We start from the raw sequence: 15923 nt of genomic DNA, 5'->3' as shown, positions 1-15923 counted from the left end.
GAAAAATTATTTAATTTTTAACCTTACAATTACACACACACGTTCATTTGGAGATATATGTGAATCTCTTCGTAAGGGAAAATAAAACACTTGCATAAAATAATCATATCTAGGTTCATGAAAAAAATAAAGCATAAATAAAAATATATAGGGTAAAATATTATATAAAGCATTTAATAAACAACTTAGCTAGATATATCAGAGGTTTTTCAATGTGATTAATTATTCACTGTAGCTTATATGTCTGGATTAGATTTGGAGTTCCTCTTAGCTTTTTATTGCTTTACGCTACATGGTATAAGTTAGGATTGGCTTTGCTACCCGTTTGAGGTATATTGAGATTCATATTCTTGTATCATTGTAATATATTCTCAATTCTGTTGAAATGTCAAAACAAAGTAAATGTCTATTGTTCTTTATGCCTCTTCTTCTGAAGAGTTAGTTTCTCTGCAATAAGTGTCTGCCTCATCTGAATTCTGCATTGAATGGTTTGTCTCGAAGGAAGGTTTTGTTTAGACACTCTCAAAGTGAGTCTAATACCTCAGTCATTTTTTGCAGGTTACCTCATGAAGAAACTTTGCCTCAGTACGGCAACCACTTTCTCACATTCTGGGATGAGTCATACTCTGTTGTATTTCACAGTTTCTTGTACCTTATGAAGAAAATTGTCCGAGGTGCCTTTATCTTTTGAAGGAAAGTGGTCGCGCCGTTGCATCGGATTGCATTGAGATTGTTTCTTTGTGACAAAAAATACTTTACTGTAGAGTATGTCTACTTGTGTGCCCTGGATCTTTTCATGATTCTGAAGCTGCATTCTCCATCTTTAGTTCCAGTGTTGCTGTTACTAGAAATTTGATGTCCACACTTTTAAAGGGAAATGCAAGGCCTGGTCTGTGTATTGCCTTGTTTTAGATTGAAGCTCTATGCAACCAGTTTGGGGCATGGGTCCATATTTACATTGCATTTTTCCTAATTCAGCATTCCACATGAGATTGATGACTCTGGTAGTGACAAGGAGAGTAAGCACTGGAGCAACACAAAATGTGAGTGACACATTTGTATATCATGTTTTGCTCTGATTCATAATGCGCTATTTAAATGCAAGCCATTTCTTTTTGAATAGCTGTTAATCATCCATTACTTTCAGCAGTCTCATTGGAGGAGTTCTGCACTTGGAGTAAACATTTCTTTCGATGATATAATCAAATAAGCTCATTGTTTAGGATTTTAATTTTAAATTGTAGAGGCTTTTTTTGGGGGTCATATCAAGGTTTATTTTCTGTATCACTTTCGAGAGTTTTTCCCCAAAAAAAATGCTAAATTTGTATATAATTTTTGTTGCAAATTTTTTTTTTTCCAACATAGAATAGGCCACAGTTACAAAACATTTTTTCTGGGGTTGCTAGTGTTATTGTGGTGCCGTGAAGAACAGGAGCTCTGAAAGAGTAGGGTTGATACAAGTTTATTTGAGATGTAGTTAACGTTTTTTATGAATCCTTGCTTGGACTATATGAAGTTTGATAGTATCGAAATAAATCCATCTACTTTGCCATTCATAATTCACATCATGTATTTATCATAATTCATTTTCTCAATATGTCTCAGGAGTTCAATTGAGATTTATATGTAGCACTACATCAATGGCTAAATAGACTGTATTTTCTATAACCAGTAGACATTAATATCTAAAATTTAGGCAAATATAAATAAAACTTCCTTAAAAAATTCAAGCAGCCCCAACCTTTCCATGTCATCGCTGCTTCCCCATTCAGAAGTTACCTCTGTTATTGTTCTAGGATATCTGGAGTATGTGGTCCATATTGTTACATATACAAAAGGAAATCAATATGAAATATATCTGTAGGTGCTATTTTTCAAAATTTAAAATGATTAGGTCCCTAGCATTCTGAAATTTAGCAATAAAGGAAACTAAAGCTAAAAAGAAATAGGAGTTTTGGCGCTCTTCAAGTTGGGACTCTCTGATGGAGATGAGCAACTCTCCTCCTGGGGGTGTGTTGCCGCCCTTGCAGGGTCGTGTGGCCTTGGTTTTTGGCGTCTTTGTTCTATTCCTTTTATGTTTGGTTTTCTTTGTATTGTTTTCTGCCATTGCTTCATTGTGTTTACTTAGTTGCAGTTTCCATTTGAGTTGTCCAACATGTGGCCTGTCAATTGAATGCTTTGTGCCATTAAGGATTTGCCTGGTAAGGACTGATTTGGGTGATCTTTCGTATGTCAGATATTAATGGTGGAGAAGACAGTGATAACAAAGAAAAAATATTAATAACCCTTGAAAGAATGATAAAGTTGTTGTGGAAGATTGTGGAGAAAAGATTTCAGAGACAATTAAACTGTCTTACAAAGTAGTGTTGGTGGACAAGCTTTTAATTGAATGCTCTAAATCTGTTGAGTTAAATGGAGAATTCCGAAGAAGACAAGATTTGGGATCAAGTAGACAACTGTAAGCAGGAGCCAATGGACATTGAGCGGGATATGGTAACGTCCTCAAAGCTGCAGATCCCGAAGGAGGAGAAAAGGGTAGGATTCCCCCTGCCGGTCTGAAAACCGTAACCCTTTCCCGTAATGACTATATGGTGAGACCTATCAATTCTGAACAATCCTGTCTAAATTTTTTTGCTGTGTTCTTTGTTTGTATGTATGTGGACATTCTCTCTGCTGGAAAGTTTCTTGATGTTTGGTTTAACAATGTTTGGGGCAAGAAATTGGGGAGCATTGTGAATTTCAGTTGGATGATTCAGAGGGGTTTATTTGTTGTTTTCTTGAAAAACTGTAACATGCAAGATGGGTTTAAAAAAAAAGAAGTTTTTGGAACATGGGGCAATCTTTATTTAGAGCATTCCCTTGGTTTCCGAATGGCAATATAAACCAATTTTGATATTGCTATTAGGATTTAACTCTGTAGTTTTTGAGTCAAACTCGTCGACCCATGTTTCATGAGTAGTGATTCACATGAATCAATATCTCATGTGAATAAATTAAACAATTAGCACTCATTGGATATAGGTGACGCTCACAGAATCACTGGGACTTCCTGGGAGGTTACCCATCCCAATACTATTCCAGCTTGAGCACACTTAACTATAGAGTTTCCTCCATGGTTAAACCCTCGTTGCTTGCAACTCCATTTGGAAAACCTTCACCAAGTTTTTGCCTTATGAACCATTCATTAGAAAGCCTCTTAAGCTCATCTATTGATAAGTAGGAGATATTTTCGACAACAAGTTAAATTGTGATATTGCTATCGGGATTCCATTTATTCTCAAGAGATATGGATTCATGTGAATCACTACTCATGAAACATCGGTCAATAAGTTTGACTCAAAAGATACACAGTTAAATCCTTATAGCAATATCATAGTTTGGCTAGTTGTTGAAAATATCTCGTACTTAACAATATAGACCAAGTTGTTGCTTGTTCTTCCCCTATTTGGGTTGAATTGCACAATGCCCAACTGAAATTTTGGTTGTTCATCCCACAAATGTTGAAACCACTAGGTTCTATGATGTAAGTGGAAGAATCGTGGGTCACATTACCCCATTTAAATGCTTGGGTTTTGATTGCCCTTGAGCCAGATGTTGAAATTCTTGAAATTTTTACTTTAAAGGGTCTTGTTTGGTTCATGGAATGGTAGAATTCCCACATTCTACATATGCTTGATTTAGCCAATTCCAAAAATTGAAAATCTGGAAAATGATTGTTGGAATTTTATTGGAACCATTTGATTCACCTAGAAGATGAGTGGGAATAGGGCAAAATTACAAAGCTGGTTGTGAACTAGTCAACAAAGCTCACGCTAAATAAGTACATATTGTATCTAGTGATTTGGGTCTAGTTGTTGACATTTTCATTCAGAAAAGCCTCTTTGAAAGGATCAAAGTTAGTCTTCCATAACCATTAACCCGAATGTTGTTGTCCTCGATATTATTAAAAAAGCTAAAAAGGGACTATTCTCAATATTATAGAGGTATATTGGAGGGTGTGAAGATGCTAGGGGAGAGTCCAAAGAGCTTGTGGTTATCAAACCATGAGTCCATTCCATTAGCCAAAAAGCTTATTTTGCAAGGCAGAGCAAATGGTGAACGAAATTGTGAACATCTGGTAGACTTTGGGCATACAAAGAGAACTGACAACAGTCTAGGGTTGGGTTCTTTGGATTCAACTAAGCCGCAATGAGGATTAAAGTATTTGTGCAAGAGGAGGCAAGCTCAAGAAGAGTAGTTGACAGACATGAGTACAAAATCATGGAAAATGATAGCAGTGCCTTTGTTGGGTAGCATTGTTCAACTCTCTCCAATTTGTGATGAAGCTGACAAGGAATGTGCTTAAACTTCAGGTTCTCTCTCTCCAATTTCTTGTTAGCAATGAATTTTTTTTATTGTTCTAAATCTTATTTTGTAAACCTAGCTTATGAGTTGGTATCATAGAAATCTCCCAAGAACCAATCCTTAAAAAAGTGGAATTGGAATTCAATTTTCAATTATAGGTACCTAAATGGAAGATTGGTATTCCGGATTCGAGGTAAAAATAAAATTCAGAAATTACAATTCCATTGTCATTTTGGACACAAACATATAATTTAACAAATCTAGGATACACAAATGCTAATTCGGGTCAAATTCCACTAACCAAATGGACCCTGTTGGGTAGCATTGTTCAACCTTCTCCAATCTGTGTTGAAGTTGACAAGGAACATGCTTACACTAAAGGCTCTCTCCCTCCAATTTCTTGTTACCAATGATTTTTTTTTATTGTCCTAAATCTTATTTGGTAAACCTAGCTTATGAGTCAGTGTCATAAAAATCTCCGAAGAACCAGTCCTAAAAAAATTGGAATTGTAATTCAATTTTCAATTCCAAGTACCTAAATGGAAGGCTGATATGCTGGATTTGAGTTGAAAATAGAATTCTGAAATTACAATTCCACTTTGTCATTTTGGACACAAACATACAATTTGACAAATCTAGGATACGCAAATGCTAATTTCGGTCAAATTGCACTAACCAATCGGACCTCGTTGAAGGCAATGAATACTTGTGGGATTTTAATGGACAACCTCGAAGAGATAATTTGACTTTGAAAAATATTTAAAAACTTTCATTTTTAACCTCAATGTTGCAGTCCAATATAATTGTGCAGAAAATGTTGATAAAAATTCTGTGAATAGTGGTGCCTAGGTACTAGTTTGTCCTAATAATGTAAAAAATGGTGACCAAATGAATTTTGTGAATATTGGTGACAAAGTGAGCAATATGCGTACCCCCTCTAATGCTTTTGGAGGAGACATGTTGGATGGGAAGTCGGTTACACTAGCCAACCCCTTATTTTAGGAAGAATATGAGGTTGTGCCTGCTAGTGGGTGGTAGAATTTGGAATGTACCCTAGAATGATTTTGAATCAGCTTGTGAATCTCACCGTATCATTACCAATATGAGTAATGTCCCCTCCAAAAGAATGCCCAACAATTTGCTTTAGAGTCTATCAATGATAGAGCATAAACTATCAAAAAGAAAAAAAACATGTGTCTCTGAAACATTGTACCCCGTCATGTGATATTGTGAATCTTGGAGTAGACGTAGAAGGTCATAAACAAATTACTAGAAAGATGTCAATTGATAATGAGGGATTTACAGAGGTCCTTAGCAGAACTTCAAAGAAGAAAAGAAAAATGACCAAAAGACAAAATAATCCAAATATTATTAGGGATGGTGAGAAGTAGAAGAAATCAGGTATGCTTGCCTATTTTAACAAGCTTTATAGGAACCAAATATCCTCTCGTTCTTAATGATGATATTAATCCTACATAGTTGGAATGTAAGAGGGCTCCTAATGCTTGATAGTGAGTATATTGTGAGAAAGTGGTGCAACACGTTATCTGCTAGAGATATTGTTTGTCTACAAAAAATCAAATTGGTAGGGTACCATGCCTTTTAACACTCTTAAATTTACTTGGGATAATCCAAAGTGTGTCTTTACTAACCATTAATAGTGGAAAGAAGGGGTGCCTATCCTTGTGGGATCTAATTGGTTGGATGAAATTATTACAAAAGGATATTGTCCCTGCCAGAGGGCTCAATAAATTACCCTAAAAGTTCAAGAGAAAATTTATGGTACATGCAATGTGTATGCAACCAATGACTATAGAGAAAGAGCCATCTTCTGGGTTTGGTTAGCCACTATTCTCGTAGAAGCTCATTGGGTGGTTGTGGGGGACTTCAATATGATTGATCATAGAGGATAAATTTGGGGGTTCCAAGTTGCCTTGGAAAGGGAATGAGCATTATTTTTGGGTAAAATTTAAAAGGAAATGAAATTGGGTAGATCTTGCTACAGGAAACAATGGGGAATAATATGACATATGGCATACATGGTGTAGTACGCAATCAAGTAAGAGTAGAGTCTACTTTAGATTGGGCAGAGGTTATGTAAGTAGGGCACAAATTTTTTGTTCAAAAAACAGGCCAATCACCAATCCAAGTGCACCTCGTCAATATGTCAAACCACTCTCCCATTTCATATGTGTTACCTTTAGAGAACAATCAAGCCACACACATATAAGGAGAAATCATAATCAATTTAAACTATAGTAACATGGACTTGCAGACTCCTTCCCCCATCCCTAGCGACGCCACTAGATTATATCACCTCCATTAAGGATGGGGGAACGTCCCAGTGTCGAGTGTTTTTTGATTCAACTATTTATATTCAATGTTTGATGTTCGAATTCAATGCAATCTTCAAGTATTTACTCATTTACATCTTTTTATCTAATATTGCAATACATCTTTTCATAACTAGTATTTTAAGTACCATATGAATTGTATACACAACCCCCTTGTCCCCTGTTGCCATCCTCGTCCCCAAATTAAGGCCCCTCTGTCCCCCTATCTTAGAAATTTGTCCCCCTGTCCCCCGGACCGATGTAACCATGATCTAGATTCTCTCAATAACTTTAAATTGACTACTAATCTTGTCAAGTTGTGTAATAATGACAAGTCACTTCGAGACATGAGTAATTTGGTGAATGCATGGAGAAATATCTTTCAGATTATTGCCGAAAAGAATACCATTGGCAAACACATGAAGAGAATTATTTGTCAAGGAAGCTTAATGATATTGAGAAGAAGCTTTAGATCCTTGGTAAGGATGAGAAGCTCGAAAAGATTTGACCCATACTAAGTGTGAACTCAAAAACTTTAAGATTTTGACATTCAAGGGCAAAAGATCAGAGCAAGGATGAATTGGCTCCATGAAGGGGATAAAGGACTTAAATACTAATTCAAGGTTATCAAGGCCAAACAAAATAGATAGCTAATTTCAGAAATCCAGGTTGATAATCATGTTAGCAGAGATGATAATGAAATTCAGAATACCTTTTATGAGTAATATAAAAATCTGTTTGCTTATGAATTTAATAACAATTTTCAGAGAGCCCTAGAAGACTTTACTAAATTTATTCCTTAAAAGTATCTAATGATGATTACTCTATGTTGAATCAGTGCATTAAATTGAAAGAGATAAAAGATGTTATCAAATCTATGGCTAATGAGAAATCTCTTGGATTAGATGGCCTTCCCATAGAATTATTAACTCTTTATGAGGATGCCTTCGAGAAAGGGTCTCTAAGAAATGACATCAATAAAGGAGTTACGTTGCTTTCTTAGATTGGGGACATGACTCAAGTGAAAATTGGCACTGATAACTTTGTTGAACTTGTCTTTACACAATTATAACCAAAGTCTTAGTAAGAAGAATTGCTAACATCCTAGGAAGGATTTTATCAGTCACCCAAATAGGTTTTATCAGGGATAGATATATTTTGGAGAATATGGTGACCAGGTGGGAAGCAATGCACCAAGCCATAGTTGATGGACAAAATGTTGCAATGATTCTTTTGGACTTCAGATTGGCTTATGACAAAATTGTTTGGCGGTTCGTGGTTGGCATGCTATAGGCATTTGGTTGCCCCCTTTTTCTTGCAATTGGATCACCATTTTGTTTAAAGATTCATCTACTGTGGCAGATGTTGATGGAATTTTATTTGATCCTATCCTCAAGAGGTTTATCTGCTAGGGTTTCCCATTGCACTTGCATTATTTATTACAGTTGCAGACACATTTTATTACATTCTTAGAGCTAAAGAGTTAGGCCCAACAGTGAAAGGTATTGCTCTCCTAATAATGAAGTGTTATTGAATGCTTAATTTGCTGACTATTTCTTGAGTTGTGTGATAAGAATTTTGATTAGATGATGGCAAGACTTCAATTGTTTTGTATTTGCTGATGATATTGCACTATTTCTTGAGTTGTGTGTTAAGAACTTTGATAATGTGATGGCAAGACTTAAATTCTTTTGTGTGGTATTTGGTGCTAAAGTTGCTTCACATAAATCCACTGTGATTGGGTAATTTTGGCTATGAATCAGGGAAGTTGAAAACTTACGAGCAAAACTATTAAACCACAATCTTGAGCTTGTTACGATTGTGCATGCTTTTACAACATGGTAGCACTATTTGTTAGGCAAGCCCTTCGAACTCATAATAAACAATTAAGGTTTGAAATATATATGCTCTCAACCAAATCTAAATGCTCGATAGAGGTGGTTAGAATGAATTTTGAACTACGATTTTGAAATCATTTATTCGAGGGCAAGGAAAGTTGTTTGTTGTTGCCCAAATTGAAGGAAAGTGTATCCTACAATGGTCTCAATAAAACGGTTTTATAGCTTGTGTCTTACAACAATTAGTAGGAACAAAAGACTATACATGCAAGTTAAGGCTCCAGGTTAACCCATGGGATCCGAGATATGATGGATTTAGCTTAAGTCAAATGGTTTATTGAGATGAAGTGGTTGTATGCATCTTTGCGAGAATCAATAGATTTCAAGAATTTAGTTTGGAAGAGGTGCATTTAATGCCATATTTGGGCCACCCAAGGGTTACAGAGCTTTTAGCTAATGTTAGGTCTCTATATTACTAGAAAGAAATGAAAAGTGATTATGCAAGATATGCAGTAAGTTGCTTTGGATGACAAAGATATAGGTCAAATAGAAATGCTTGGCAAGGTCATTGCTACCATTGTTCCAAAGTAAAATGACAGGACATACTTATGAACTTTCTTCAAGGACTACTAATTGTTAGAAAGTCATAACACAATTTTGGTGGTGGTGGGTAAACTTACTAAGGTAGCTCACTTAATACATAGAAACCTTAGCGATGGAGCACTCGTTATAGCTCAAAAATGTGTGCAAGATTTTTTTGATTGTAGAAGATTCCAAAAATAGTCATTTTCAAAAGAGATGCTAGAATGAAATCAAGGTTTTGGCAAGGATTTATTTGCGGCCCTAGGTACTTAGCGAAATATAAATTCTGCATATGACCTAGAGATAAATGAAAATACTAAGAGCGGTAATTAGATTTTAGGCAATCTTTTATAAATATATTGGTAGAATTCTCTTACAAGAGCTCTTAAACATCATGATGGCACCATTTGAGGCATTGTACGAAAAACAATGTTGAACTCCTGTAAAATGAAACAAGCTAGAAGATAGTGTCACATTTCTCCTTGATGAACCTTTTAAATAACCATTTTAACTGTTTTCTTGAAGATGGGATGTTTATATTGAAATATGCATAGTGATGAATATTGATATACATTGATGAATATTGATGCTTATTGATGAGCGTTCTTATTGATGGATTATGCTAGCAATATATGTTTATTATCTTGATACCATAAGGTTAAGAAGATCATGTCTAACTCCCTTGTGTGGTGAGTGGATATAGGAGGATGGATTGTATCACCAGGGAAAGAGGAAAGGTCAAAGTTGGCATCTAAGTGCGAAACCTAGATATAAGTGTATCTCTTGGTCATTTGATCAGCTAGAATGATGGGGTTAGCTGATGGTGTTTAGTCACTAGTTGTTGGTATTTGGGATAGGCTTTGTGATGTCCCCAAATTCTTAATGTAATAACTTAATTAAATTAGTTAATTAATTGGTCCAATATTCAAATAATATACTTATAAAAATGACCTTTAATTAATTAATATGGTGGCCCAAATCAATAAAATATAAATATTTGTATTAGGGTCTCCACTGATTTATGTCTATCTCAAGCCCATCTTTAGTTTTTGCCGTAGGTGTATGTGTTTTCGTGTAGATATGTATTGTGCACTCTCAGGAGTTTCTGTGTAGGGGTGTTTATGATTGACTTGTAGAATGTATTTCTGATAAGATTTGAATTGTTTATTGTATTGCGAATTCCAGTGGGTGTTGCTATGTTTGCCATTTCAGAAGTGAAAGATCTTCCCTATTTGGCTAATCGCAGTTTCAGTGGGATTCATCCCCCCACCCTATTTTGCTCTCTGTTTTCCTCGGCTTTGGGTTTGGCAAATTTGAAGTGCCATCATTGCACGAAATTGAAGTTATTACTCTTAATTCAACTCCTATTGCACGTTTCAATTCCTGTGGTGCACTATTGTTCTATATTTTCCCTATAATCTCTACGGGTAGACAATTGGAGGAGATAAACTAGCATTGCACTACTTATACTACACCATTGTATAGCATTGTGGGATTTACCATCACCAAAGATTATCTGGCATAAGACTTTGGTCATTGTCGTGATCTAGAAGGTAAATCCTCTTGACTACATGCTCTCGTCATCAACCATACAATCTCCCCCTCTCATTGTACAACCTAGAGAAGCCATTGTCTACCTGTTGGCCATCGCAAGACCTTATTGTATAGCCTTAGAAGCCTACATCTGCTGCACCTCCCAACAAGATTACTGTACAGTGATCTATACCCATTGTGCGGTTCTATTGTCACCCTACCACAGACCATACACCATTGGCACAATACCTCCAACCTCAACATTTGAGCTGCAACCTCCAAGCCTCACCGTACAAATTCACTACCTAAGTATCAAGAGAGAAAATTCCACTGTGAGTGTTCTACCAGAAAGGAAAGAGGTACCACCAAGGGTTAGCCGACCACTCTGTTGGGATGATTAAGAGATTTTTAGGATTTGGATCACACTATGTCACGCAACAACAATGGACAATGGTGATTAAATTCACTAGAAAAGATTAGCAAAGAGCTCAACAATGGCGTTGATCTTCCATTAGATATATTGGAAGTATGTTTGTGTAGGTGGACCAATCAACTTCAAGATTTATACAAACAATCCTTTCTTTGATTAAGGATGCCGTAAGTCAACCAGGTTATTGAGACACGATGACAAGGAAATCAAATTGGAAGTTGCAACGTGTCTAAGTGAGAGCTTGACAATTTGGACTCCTAGAGCACTGTATGATGATAACACCATGATAGAGAGTTTTGATTTGATCAATGACATCTTTTAGAGCCTTGATAACATCAGTGGTGATCCTTTTGGCAAAATATTTATAATATTGGATAGTTGTGCAAATGTTGAAGTAAAAGATGTCCTCTTAAATCTAGAGTTGCAATACCTGATCCATAATACATTTTTTCATTATTTGCTCGGAATCAAGGAATGCCATGATCCTAGGATTTTAGTATCTATGGATAACCTTATGATTTCGTGCATTGAAAAGATGGATGAGATATCCAAACCTATCATATCTATGCTATGGGTTGTTCACAATCTTGAATGTATCCCTTTTGATGCAACATGTAAATTGGTCAATAACGTATTCAAACACTGTGAAAAGAAACTAATGTCATCTTTGCACACGTGGCAAAGGTAGCAAAGGAAATAAGAATGGATTGTTACATGAGGAGGATGAAGGCATAATCATAGGATCATTCCAGTCACATGGGGATTTGTTAGATTTTACTGTTGTACAAACATGTGGAGAACACTTAAGCCTGTATGACAACTAGAAAGGTAAAGATGATGCTTGCATGATACTTGTTGTTGGATCACAAAATTGCAATTTGGGCGATATGTTTCAAATGACTTCAACTCCAAATGTGCAACTTAGGCCAACCAACGGGTTGAGCACCATAAGGGGTCAAAACCTCTAGGCTTTAGCTCTTATATGATCAGAGGGAGTGTGCCATTATTTTAACCTTGATAACCCTCTAAGTAACCTTTACAATCTTCACCATGCTTTTGTAAAAAAAATACTTTGAACCACTCCTTTATCTATTCCTAGGCATAGAGTCAATTTCTATCCAATACTTGGTACGCTACCAGTAGACAATTCAAACTATTCATGAATCATTAGTTAGTTAATTATTTTAATGTGAATGTGTTGGATTTGCATAGTTACTTGTCGAATTGTTTTTTAATGCCCCGAGGAAACCAATTAGATAAGAAGTTACTTGAAAAACTTCATGTTAACTACCTATTTTTTCATGTTAATCTACAAAGATGTCAATATATTCACACAAGTCTTGAAAGTAGCAATTAAACTCATACCTCAATTCTTGTGAAAGAACCCTTTTGGAAATGAGCAACATACATTAGGCACAAAATATAGAAAAGGGCTTTTCATTCATCTAGTCATGTCTATTCTCTTTACATATTCTTTTATATATCTCCTTTGAAATACACATATATACATACTAATGACAAAATAGTTGTGGTTTCATTGAAGAGGAAGTGACAAGTTTCCAAGTACTATATATATTTTGTTTTCGATAATTACATTCAACAATACAAAAAGACCATTGACCATTAATCCCTATAAGACTAGATCTTCAAAACATCTAGAAATTGTCGAGATCTTAATTCTTGACCTCGTCTACTATTTGCTCCTTGAAATCCATAGGGTCCATTCCAAAATCGGTAACCAAAGCCCAGAGCTTGCCTTCTCTTGTTCCTTCTCTAGTATTGTCATGGCTTCCCTAGGGAAGTAGAGATTTTTTTGTGGCTATCATAAGTCAAGTCTAGATGTCACTTTGCTCTTTATCTTTCTCCTCAATTAAATTTGGTTGGACAACTAGAGTTGGATTTTCGTTTGAAGATCCTTCTACTGCTGGGAGTCCCATTTTTAGCAGTTGTATTAGTTGCTTAAAAAGATAAGCAACAATCCACATTTTATGGAATGTTTTACAACCAACTTCCACCTTGCCATAAATGTACAGAGACATTCTACATGAGGTATATGTCCTTAGGAATGATATCATTATTCTACCACCTTTACGTTTTATCCTCATGAGATTGTGTTCACTTGTCAACGATAAATACGCTATCAATACGCCTTTGTTTAGCATTGACCATAATCTGTTGAAAACTTAACAACCGATTTTGCAACACAATTAAATCTAAATTGTTGATTTTTCAAGTGATCACATGCCATTTGTAGATGATGTGACCTTCTTTGTTGTATTGCAACACCTACATGTCCTTTCCCTGCAAAAAAGCATCAAGTTGCTATTTCACATGAATCAAGGAATGTATTTCCTCAATAGTGTCGATCCTTATTTTGAAAACCCTTTAGCCGAAGAAGTTTCAGGCACGCGTGGGCTCGTATCGAGTACCTAAAACTTGTTTGTGGATGACCTCCATAAAAAAAAAAAAAAAACCTTTTGGATTGCCTTCTCAAAATACCACCAATATTTATGTGTGGATTCTTAAATGGATTTGTGAAGTTCTACCTATGGTTCTTTTTTGTTGGTGCCATATTATACATGATATCGCAATAATCTAGCAATGTTTGGATGAAGTAGACCAAAAATTTCAAATAACATGGTGGCTAATGGCTACCAAAACGTGAAGTTTCATCTTTCCTCCGTCAAATACCTTGTTTTGCGCACATCTCCAAAGGATGATAAAATGTATGTCCTTCAAGAGCAAAATGTCAAAGCAATCTTCTACACAATTTTGCTTATTGTAGTTTACTTCAAAGCGAGGAAAATAAAAAGCTGAATTTATAAGGAGGATCAAACCTTGATGCTCACTTCCCCCTCGTACTTACTGAAGGGAAACACTATCTTGTTGCTGTTAGACTATCTATCCTATTCCTGCTTGGTCTGTGGATTGTGAAATTCAAAGGAACTTTCAACATATTTATTTTTAATGGTACGAGGATAGTTTTCAGACTCATCCTTGACTTGCTTAGTTTCTTTCTTTTCCACGCCCTCACATACGTCATATAACAGATTTGCATAGAATTGTATATTACTGCTATATAGCCCTACTCAAAATCCTTGACTCACATCTTTTTCCTCTTGAGTAAATGAGCGGTTGATTATATCAATTTCCTCTCCATCTTTCTCTAATTTGCCATCTAATGATAACTCAAGATTGTTGCTATCATTGTCATAAATAAACGACTTTATTATTTCTTCATTTTGAGTTAAAGGAAAATAATTGGGCTGATGTGAATGACCTATCTTAGTGTAGAATATAGGAGAGTACTCTAACACCTTTGGCTCATTTTTAAACCTCACGATCAAACCAAATTCATCAACCTTCTCAATTTTTTTTGCAATTAAAGATGCTTCTTGTAGATCTTCGAGTTCCTCCATCCTTATTTTAAAACACACATCTTCATCAAAAGCATCTAAGTATATGGCTAGGACCCATGGGTTACTTGGTTTCATTGTTTATGACAAACCTTGGATTGCTTCCAAAATCTTTGGTAAATGCTTAAATCTCACGATTAAACCAAATTCACTAACCTTTTCGATATATTTTGCAATTAATGGTGCTTCTTGTAGATCTTCTAGTTCCTATATCCTTATTTTAAAACTCACTTCTTAATCGAAAGCATCGAAGTATATGGCTAGGGCCAATGCCTCACTTGGTTTCATTATTTCTTGCAAACCTTGAATTGCTTCCAAAATCTAATGTTGAAAACTGTTTCGTCATTTGTCCTCTGAAAATATACAAATTCTTTTAGTAGAGAAGAATCAATCTTGTTTTTACCAAAATACTAGAAAAAACTGACCTCAATTTTAACCAAGAATCAATTGGCTGAGTGGTTAAATTGCATAACCATTCTTTGGCATCCTTGAGTAGGGTTTATGCGAAGAGCTGTATGAAAACATCCTCATAGCCTACTTCAAAATCCTTGGTCAAATATTCAAAATTTCTAGCATACTCCTTTGCATTTGCCCTTTTCGTGCCTCCAAATCTTATTAGAAGAGTGCCCTTGATTCGAAAAAGTATGGGATTTGGGAAACCCCTAATCCTACCGAACTTCATCATTTTGTATAGTTTGATTGACATGATCTTTCCTTAAAACAAATTTGCCTCCTTCAAAAAGGAGAAGTACAAATTACAAATTTAAATTGGGCCCTAGTGGAGTTGACAATTTGTTGGATTGCAACATTGTAATTTGTGCAATATTAAGCAAACGAATAGGTTGAGTACCATAAGGGGTTAAAACCTTTTCTCTGTAGGTCTTATATGACTAGGGTGGGTGTGCCTTTATTTTAACCCTAAGTACTCTCCCTTCCTTTACAACAATATCATAATATTATCAAATTCTTTGCATCTTTCAAATGACTCCAACTCCAAGCGTGCAATATTAAGCAAACGAATAGGTTGAGCATCGTAAAGGGGTTAAAACCTTTTCTCTGTAGGTCTTATATGAACAAGGTGGGTGTGCCTTTATTTTAACCCTAAGTACTCTCCCTTCCTTTACAACAATATCATAATATTATCAAATTCTTTGCCATGCTTTAGCAAATAACTTTATTTTCGACCAATCCCTTACCTATTCTTGGGCATAGAGTCAATTTCTATCAAATACTTGGTACAATATCACAAGACAATTCAAACTTTTCATGAATCATTAGCTACTTAATTCTATTAATGTGAATATGTTGGATTTGCAAAGCTATTTGTCCAATTGTTTTTAATTCCTTTTAGGAAATTAATTAGATGAGCGTTACCAAACAACACTTCATTGTATCTACCTATTTTTTCAAGTTATTTTGCAAAGATCTCAACATATTCACACGTCTT

At 35.5% G+C, this 15923-nt stretch overlaps 1 long non-coding RNA gene across 1 annotated transcript in view; it reads left to right on the top strand.

Moving 5' to 3' along the window:
• Nucleotides 1–15923, top strand: part of LOC149566590 (uncharacterized) — an 81948-nt gene that overhangs the window by 10619 nt on the left and 55406 nt on the right. Inside the window, exon 2 of the long non-coding RNA XR_016362259.1 lies at nt 559–1043. This is a non-coding gene — a long non-coding RNA (uncharacterized LOC149566590). The remainder of the gene's footprint in view (nt 1–558; nt 1044–15923) is intronic.

The sequence above is a fragment of the Cupressus sempervirens genome, chromosome 3 (genome assembly GCF_028749045.1).
Source record: "Cupressus sempervirens isolate cs-2001-9-10 chromosome 3, ASM2874904v1, whole genome shotgun sequence".
In the NCBI taxonomy this organism is placed as follows: domain Eukaryota; kingdom Viridiplantae; phylum Streptophyta; class Pinopsida; order Cupressales; family Cupressaceae; genus Cupressus; species Cupressus sempervirens.
The sequence above is the reverse complement of the archived record's forward strand: the minus strand, read 5'-3'. Positions and strand labels throughout refer to the sequence as shown.